The 8,834-nt window shown below is 41.2% G+C and overlaps 1 long non-coding RNA gene across 2 annotated transcripts; it reads right to left on the bottom strand.

Annotated features, from left to right (window-relative positions):
• Window positions 1–3,046: 3,046 nt before the first annotated feature.
• On the bottom strand, window positions 3,047–8,606 carry LOC146430312 (uncharacterized). Of its 2 annotated transcripts, XR_014855335.1 has the most exons (4): window positions 7,053–8,606; window positions 4,787–4,903; window positions 4,107–4,233; window positions 3,047–3,623 (listed from the first exon to the last, which is right to left on the bottom strand). It is a non-coding gene; the product is annotated as an uncharacterized LOC146430312 (long non-coding RNA). The 2 variants fall into 2 exon arrangements; XR_014855334.1 differs by having other exon boundaries at window positions 4,787–8,606.
• Between the last annotated feature and the right edge of the window lie 228 nt (window positions 8,607–8,834).

Below are 8,834 nucleotides of genomic sequence, written 5' to 3' on the forward strand. Positions count from 1 at the left end.
GTATGCATGAACAAGGCAGGTGAAACCAAGGCAAAAAAAAGATACGAACCTTCCTGAAAACTTAAAACCAACAGGTGTATAATATCTGTGTGATCCCAGATTTGGTGATGGTGGAAAACTTGTCCTGACCTTGTTCAGTTCTTACCTGTATGTGAAGGGAGGAGCTTGGCTTCTGAATTTTTTTGTAGTAGAATTTAATTTTGTTTGATACTGTAAAGCAGAGATTCAGAAGTGCTATTTATTACAAAAGCTCTGAAAATAGAAAGTCAATAGAAAGACTGATAGATTTTTTCAAAAATTCAGATAACTTTAGCTTACTGCTTTTATGCTGAGGGTTCTTCAATAAATGGAATTGAGAGCTCTTCCATTTCTGCACTTGATTGTTGTATATAGAAAAATCAAAATAGTACAAAGAGCACAGTGGGAGATGGTAGAGAATGGAGCAGTGCAGTGGATTCTGGATTTCTGCTAGGAATATTAATAGTTTGCTTGCTCTGCTGGCATGGAGAATCAGTTTCAGAGTCTTAAGGGTATTTCTCTCACAGCTGTTTGTTTATGGCTGGTCAGGCATTTCAACCCTTTGTGTTTTCTCAAGGACTTCTTTGCTCACAGTGCAGTCCCTGCCTTCCTGGGGAATGAGCAAGGGAAGGGGGAGGTAAAGGATGCTCATCCAAGTGCATTAAACCAGGCAGAGCAGGGGCTGTTGGAATGAAGGACCCCGTGGTTCTGCCTGCCTCTCTCCCTGCTTCTGAAAGAGGTTTGGCTTTCAGAGGAAGTTCTATAATTTTCATTTTATTTTGGTAGGCTGGTTGGTTTGTTTGCTTCCAAATAAATTTATTGCAAATTCCCAAAATGGGAAAATATGAAGCACAGCCCCATTGGGACCAGAACTGAAAGTTTGGTAGGGCTCAGTTGAAAGCAAGCAGGGAGGTGCCCCCAAAATAAACAAGCTGCCAAATCAGGAAGATCCCTGAATGCCAGGCAGGGTTTACTAAATAACAGTGACTGCAGCCCTGCCTCCACTATAAAAAGTCCAGATGGACTGTGACTTTGCTGTTGATGAGGCAGAACTTTCTAGAAAAAGGGCTTCCAGCTCTAGCTGTGGATATTTAGTGGAAAACAGTGGGCCTCCTTGGCATCTCCATTCTAGATGACTCTCCTTTTCCCTCCACATTAACTGTGAATCTGCTCTCTCTGTTAATGGACAGCAGCCGCTGGCCAGTGCCGAGCTCTGCCCGAGGCCACCACTCTGAAGAACTGCTGAATTTCTATCACTTGAAAGGACAAACCTGTGCCCAGCCCTGGGGTGTCTTGCAGGCTCCCAGGGTCAGTGAGGGCAGCAAGAGTACGGAGTGTGCACCAAGGCCATGCTGTGTGCATTAACCCTCCAGTGCAGAAAGATGATAGTTAAGAATGGGTATGTCAGGTGCTGACAGCCTTAGAGTGGGAGCCACTGCCCAAAAGAGTTTATAATTTCAGATCTAAGATGTTAGGGCAATTGGGAAGAATTACAGAGTTTATCTTCCTTTGGTTTTACTCCACAAAATTTCTTACTGACATTATGTGTTTTGTAAACTGTGTAAAGTCTAGGCTCTTTATTCCTGACTTCTACTCTCTCCCTATGTTTAGACAAGTTATTAAATCAGTTATCACTGAGCATTTCTGATGTCCTTCCCAATTTCTTCCTTGCTCTTTCATCCTTTAAATTTGCCCAGTCTCCTCCTGTGGGAAAGAAAGGGCTAAGAGAAGAGTTTTTTTCTTCAGTATGCCTTCATCAGTGTATTCATTTTGCCGGTTCTAATTGAGTTCAAATTATGTAGGTAGTAAAATCTGACCTGCTTGCCCTACAATTTGAGCCCCAGATTTCTCTTAGAATTTCTGTGCTGTTTGTTTGTATGTAATGTTTGTTGCCTGGGTGCTTTTAAAGAAAAATTCCTGCAGGAATTGCCTTTTGTGAAGCAACTGCAAAGGGTGGTGATACAGTCTGCTCTTGGCTCCCAGCAAGATCCAGGGTAATGTCAGCACCGAGTTACTGCATACCAGTGCTCCCAATCTCAGGTCTTGAAAGGCTTAACTTTATTACCCTATTTTCACCATTGCCTTGTGCCTGGATTGGCCAATCTGTTTACATCTCTGCCCACTGATCCTCTTGGATGATGATGACAGGATGTTCCTTCTCTCTTTGAGTGAAGTCTGGGCAGAGAGGCAGCCAAGAAATCCAGCAGTTCAATATAAATAGGTCATGTAACAAAGCAAAGGTTAAAACCCAATTGCATCCACCTGCCCATAAAGAAAGCTTTGTGAGGAAAGACATCAGCCTGTATTTTTTCTCCTGGAATAATACAAGTAGGATGACCAGGACTGAATGCCCAAGGACTTGTTACTTGTAATTTGACTTTTGTGGGAAGCCAAGAACTCTTTAAAAGGCAGGATTTTGATGGAGGCTCAGACAGTTCCAGATTCAAAGTTCTACAGCCTTCTGCCCTGAAAATAGATAGGCTGCTAACAGCACTGCAGAGGAGACCTGTGAGTCATTTTATCCGCTTCATTGTGCGCTGTTGTGTTATAGGCTGTTGACATTTCTGGCATTTATTTTTGTTTCCAAAGCTCCACACAGTCATGCAGCATGGATAGGAGTGAGCAGGGTTTGCAGGTGCCTTTGGGATCCTCCCCACGAGTGCTCAGAATGCAAGGCAGGCACAGTCAGTGATGATGCAGAGCCCACTTTGCTACGGCCAAACTGCCATTGCCACCTCCCACCTCTCCTCCACATGCTCCATGTACAGGTGTGACTGAGACAGGTAGAAAATATTAATCAGTACATCCTGTATCACAGCATGGAGAGAAGGCTGTTCTTTCCTGAATTATACAGTTGCATTGATTCAGTGATGGGTTACTTTTTGTTAAATTACTTAAAACTGAATTGCAACATAAGCAAAGTGCAGGTGACAAAACAAGCTTGTGAAGGGCCTCTTATGAAGGCACTGACCTTACTGAGCCACAGAACAGCTCCAGCATGCCCTGAACTGGCATTTGGGGCACAGCAAAAGTAGCCTTGTTCTCAAAACATAAACATGGCCTTCTAGATATAGAAGTGCTTTTGCAGGTCTGATTTGTCCCTCTCCTAATTAGGTGTCAGAGTCTTCCCAGCTGAACAAAAATATCACTGGGAACTTTCGTGCTGAATGGCAGTAGAAAATACTGAGCAAAGATCCCTCTGCTTTTTATGCACACACCTCCTCTTAATGCTCACTTGTATTAATTAGAGGAATATCCTCCCATACCAGTACTATTTTCAGAAGTCTATATAAGTTGTAGTCATGCTCATCTATTGGATCTTTCATCACTGACTTTGGAAAGTTATTTTCCTTAGCCATATCCCTCAGCAATTTCCCATGCCATCCAAGCAATATATTCATTACTGAAACTTGTGTGATTTAATAATTTCCTGGCGCAATAATTCCAAAACATGTGGGAGGAAAAACGGAGGAGGATTTTTCCATCTCCAGGTATTTATTTTACTGCCTGGATCCTTGCTCTTGACCCTTTTGAATGGCTTTTTGTTGAGCTGGATTTCAACTGCTTGTCCAGTGCTTGTCTAAGAAAGACAATCATTCTTGCAGCTGAAGGGGGAGGGACAGAGGCTCATTCAAAGGAATCTGATGTACCTGACTGCTGTAGCATTTCTAGCTTTGGATTTCTGGAGCTGTTTTCTTTTCCACAGTCTCCATTAACTAAACAAACACCTTTTTTTTTTAATCACCTGCTTTACTAATCAGTGTTTGAAATGCAATATTGAGGCCTTACTCTCCACTCAAGCCAGCTGTGCTGGGTTTACAGTGGCAGCCTGCCAGGAGCCCGAAGGCTTCACCTGTGCCCAAGTGAGGTAGGATGAAGAGCATAACCAGAGCAGCTCTTCTATGGGATACAGCCCCACGTTGCTGGTTTCCATGTATTACTGGACACCAGCAGCTACTGGCAATGACAGAGCAGTGGGGTCTGGGGGCATTAAACAGCAAGATGCTGGAGCCTTAAATTAAGAATGTACTTGCTTAGGAAATATGTGTGTATTTAAACCACGTTAAAACCATTAAGCTTCTTTACACCTTTGCAATTTGGCACGTGCAGATGTACTGCTGAGTCAGCCTGGCTGTTTTAATGACCTCAGCAGATCTCCAGGGAATGTCTCGGCTTCCCTGTGTGTCTCAAGTGTCAGGGTTATGAAGCTGATTCCTGTGAGAACAATTTTCATTTGTTAGTTGAGAGAATTGTTAATTCCAACTTACTCTTCCCTGGGGTAGTGATAAATAAAGGCATTAGATAACAGCCCAAGATATATTTGTTAAGCCTCTACATCCTTTTTTGTACCTGCCCAAAAGTATAAAATGAACAGTCAAGAGAAGGAAGAGAACTTCTGATGAGTTTTGGATGCTCTTTTGTCCAATTGCTCAGTCATCTGTAGGCCATGTAATATCATAATGTAGTTTTATTTTAACTCTCATCAACTGCTCTGCTGTTTTAGTACCTCTCTCTGTAGTACGGAGTGACTGGAAAATTGCCAAGTAAAGGGAATTCTGTGTGCGAACAGCTGGGAGGGATAATACATACATCTGCTGGAAAGAGGCAATTAAAGGCAGCATTGAGATATAATGAAAAATAGACAATATTGAGCCTCACCAGAAATAGCAACATAAACAGCAGCTACTGCACTGTGAAGTGAACTTTGCTGTAAATAACTGCATTTTACAGAAAACAGATGGATTATGAAATCTGTGAGCAGACTTACAGAAAGCAATTTAGTCTTCAGGAACACATCCATGTTGATGTTTGGCATGTCCTCCTGGCCCAAAGGGACAAAAGGTGGCTTCTTCCTGCTGTTGTATTTACAGAGTCCAGGGGTAAGCTGCAAAGTTGGATTACATGCAAGCCAAATAGAGCTGAAAATAATTCTGCATGTCATATGTAACTATGAATGGAGATGACAGAGAAAGTGATATCTGAGATTAGCAGTGTAATAGATGCTGCCTTGTTCTGTAACCCAGCAGCTGAGGAAGTAACACACTGGTGAATGCAGCCAGAAGCCCTGCCTAACCACAGGGACCATGCCCACAGCTTACCATGACCTTGGGATCACCAGCAAATGCAACTGCATCATTTTTTGACAGGAGTGGGTGGGCTGAGGAAGGACAGACCATTCCAAAATGTTCAACTTTATATTACAAATGAGAGTGGATTCAGGCTGCGCTTTAATCCTATGGCCTAGTTTGACTATCCTTGTTTTGGAATAATTCATCAAAAAACTCAAGAGTTTCCTGTATTCTAGCATTTATTCTGCCATTTTGCTGCCTTCGTGAACAAGTATGACCAGTCAGCCCAGACACAGCAAATCAAGCTCCTGTTTGCAGACATGAACTTGGCAATATGCATTAACTGAACATAGTTCTTGCATCAGGCAACACATCATGTGCTGTCTCAGCCACGTTCTGAGCTAGAAGAGAAATATGCAGATATTAAAAGATCTTTGGGAGGGCCCATGAAAATGCTTGTTTCTTAACACTAAACTTGTTTCTTTCAATTCTTTAGTTTGCTTCTTCCAGCATAACCAAAGAAACAAAAGAAGAGCTGCTTATTATTAACATGTTTCAGTCTCCATAAAATGGGTAGAAACATACAGAGATGACTCACTTCTGGTGTGCTGTAGCTAGAGCCTTACTCCATCCAGAATTTTAAGCACTAGACTCTGGCTGAGTTGGAGCAAATGACTTGTAGAGAGCTGAGATGAAAGAGGGAAAATTCTGGCACTGGGGGTAGAAATCATCCCTTTGCAATTGCATCCATTACTTCCCGGATGCAATGTGTTTCAGTGCAGAAAGAAGGAGGCAACTAAAAGCTACTCCATAACAACCTCCATATATTTTGTTTGAAATCAGTACTTTATTAGATCACATTTTTCCATGATAAGGACCAAAAATCTGCAAAGAAACGTGTCAACAAAATGCTAAATAAACGGTTTAACTAGCACTTTTTTATGCTTCCCCTTTCATTTTTTGTGTTTGCTAAAGACACACTACATATCTGGAACAGCACAGTTTGCCAAAAGTGTGATGTAATTTTTTATGTTTCAGGGTATCCCTCGGGCTTCTAAAAAAGTAGAAAGTACCAAATACTTTTAAATTCAGGAAGATCTTTCTAGAAAGATTAATTATACTCTAAAAAGATAGGATTGTAAATTCCCTCTGGTGCTCGTTAAGGCCTCTGCACAGGTTTTCTCCATTCAGCATCCTTCACACGAGTAGCATCAGTTACACTGAAAGCTCTGGAATAAAGGGACACGGCTGTCTTCATCTTGTGTCATCTAAATTCATTCTAGTGACAGGGTTGCAAAGTGCTTATGTATTGCTTCTGCCTTGCAGGCACTGAGCCCTAGTAGGAATTTTTTTTTTTAGGTAATTTAGACATTTCATTATGAGGACTTTCAGCTTGTAAGTCTGTGCTTTCCTATATTTTATTCTGGCTCAGCCATTTTGCTTGTTGTCAATAACCTAGAAGGCAGCAAATGTGGGATTGTTGAACTTCTCTGGGAAACATCTTTGTGTTGTGTTTGTACCTTGAAAATTCTAGTTAAGACTGAAGTTCCAGGAAAACTAGTCTGTTACATTCAGGTTATATATGTCATTAAGAAGCAAGAAATTCAGAGAATGTCCATTAAGACCTTGTCCACAAACAACTCCAGAGAGAGAAAGCCAGGAGTGAGTAAGAAAATGAGGGTGACTTTTATCTTCAGGTTCTTGAAATCCCACAAGCTGATAGAAAAAAAATTCCAGGGTCTTCGTGTTACATAAAACAGCATTACATGGTCTAACAATAACCTGGTTTTGAAGGGAAGAAGACAGTTTAGAAAATAATGGTGTTTTCAGGAGAGGATTTTTGAACCTATATTTAAAGTTAATGCAGACAAAAGTACAGATTCATATAAAAGCAGGAATTTGGGCATAAGGAAAGGGAATAAAAATATTTCATGAACAATAAAACTAATTCAAGAAGGTACTGACCTTGGTCAAAGATTTTTTTTTTCATAATTTACACTGACTGCTTCATAGATTTGCCAATAAAAGCTGAACTCCCACTTCAGCCATTCCTTCTAAATAAAAGTCTCTCCATTCTCTGGCTGCCTATTTTCATGAAACTTGCTGGAATCCAGTACATTTGAGCTAATTCTTCTCCATCACATATTGTTGAATTTGGCCAGTGGTCTCAAAACTGACTGTGGTGGGAAAAAGGAAGCAGGCAAACACAGAGAAAGTACAGTCATAAAGACTTGTTTCCTTGTGAGGATGGGGGAATTCATAGCTTATGAATTTAGAGAGTACTTCTCTCCAGAAGTAGGAGGAGGCGATATATATTGTAAATACCCTACAGAAAATAAAAAGTCTGTTTACCATCTCTGTGGTTTGCCACTATATTCTAAAAAGTAACCAGATTTCTGCTTTTATTGGCATCATTCTCTATCCTGGATAATATTATAAAGAAAATGAACGCTGAGTTTTTCTCTCTCAAGGGTCTGTTTCAAAGGAAATAGCTAAAAGGCCCTAACAGTCAATATATTCTCATATCACCCTATTAATTTGCCATTGGACAACACTGGCCTTGCTGTAGGACACTCATGCTAACCAGCAGACCCCTCCAGGTCCTTTCCAGCCCTTTCTCATTCCCTATTTATGCATAGTAACTAGTTATGCTCCTAAATGGTAATTAACCCACACAGAACATTTAGGCTAAAATTTTACTTGGTTTCTGTCATTCCAAACCCAGTGAAATTAGCAAGAGATGCACACTGGATTCATATGAGCTACCTCATCTCTTGCCATTGGCTATATTTTCAGAGAACACATTCACTCTCTACACGCTTGATGAATGAGCTGCCAGAGAAAACACTGGAGGAATTCAGCTTCTAAAAAAGCTCATGTAGGATGCAGCCCTGATGCATCTCTCAGGATTTTGAGGACAGACATTGATTCCCCTGCCCTTTATCATACTTTGCACCACTGACCACTACACCCCTGTTTTTACAAGGCTGGGCTGGAGGAGTTGCAGTTTCAGCTAAGAAAGTGCCATGCAAGGAATTCAGCACCTGTGCTCCAAAGCCTGAAGAACACCAGCATCCAGGGAAGTGGCAAACAACTCCATGAATGCACAGAGAGCATCACTGTCGGTGTTGTGCTCATGGACAAAAACAGCTCCTTCAAATGGAAATGCTCCTGGGAGGCAAGACAGGTATATTGTTTGAAAATTACAGGTAAATTGTGTATCACCATGGCATTCTCTGTGGGGAACCTAAAGACCTCCAGCCTGCACTGCTACAGCCTCTAGACATCCCTGTTCATTTTGACATTAAATGCTATCAGAATCTGCTGATGGAGATGATGGAAACATGGAGATTATAATCTCCAGCAGAGCTTTCATGTGCAGGGAATACAGGATGGGGCTTCACATACTGAACTAAATTCATAGTGTGACCTTTATCAAGAACATGTCAAGAGTTAAATCCACCATAACAGGATTGTCCTCAAATGCCAAACATGTGCAACACCATTCTCCTGTCAAAGAATGAATTAGACATTAAGTAATTACATTATTACTTATTACATATTAGCTCTGCAACATAATCTTTACATTTCAAATAACTTCTCCAAAAACATTATCATTTTTACCAGTTTGCTCTCAGGAGCTTGCACAATGTCTTACAAAAACCACGGAAGAAACTCATCCAGAGCCTCAGAGCGCTTTGTACGACCCAGAGTTATGCTTTCAGTAAGAACAGATGGGAAAGGATA

This window comes from Lichenostomus cassidix, chromosome 15 (genome assembly GCF_008360975.1).
Source record: "Lichenostomus cassidix isolate B80296 chromosome 15, HeHo_3.0, whole genome shotgun sequence".
Taxonomy (NCBI): Eukaryota; Metazoa; Chordata; class Aves; order Passeriformes; family Meliphagidae; genus Lichenostomus; species Lichenostomus cassidix.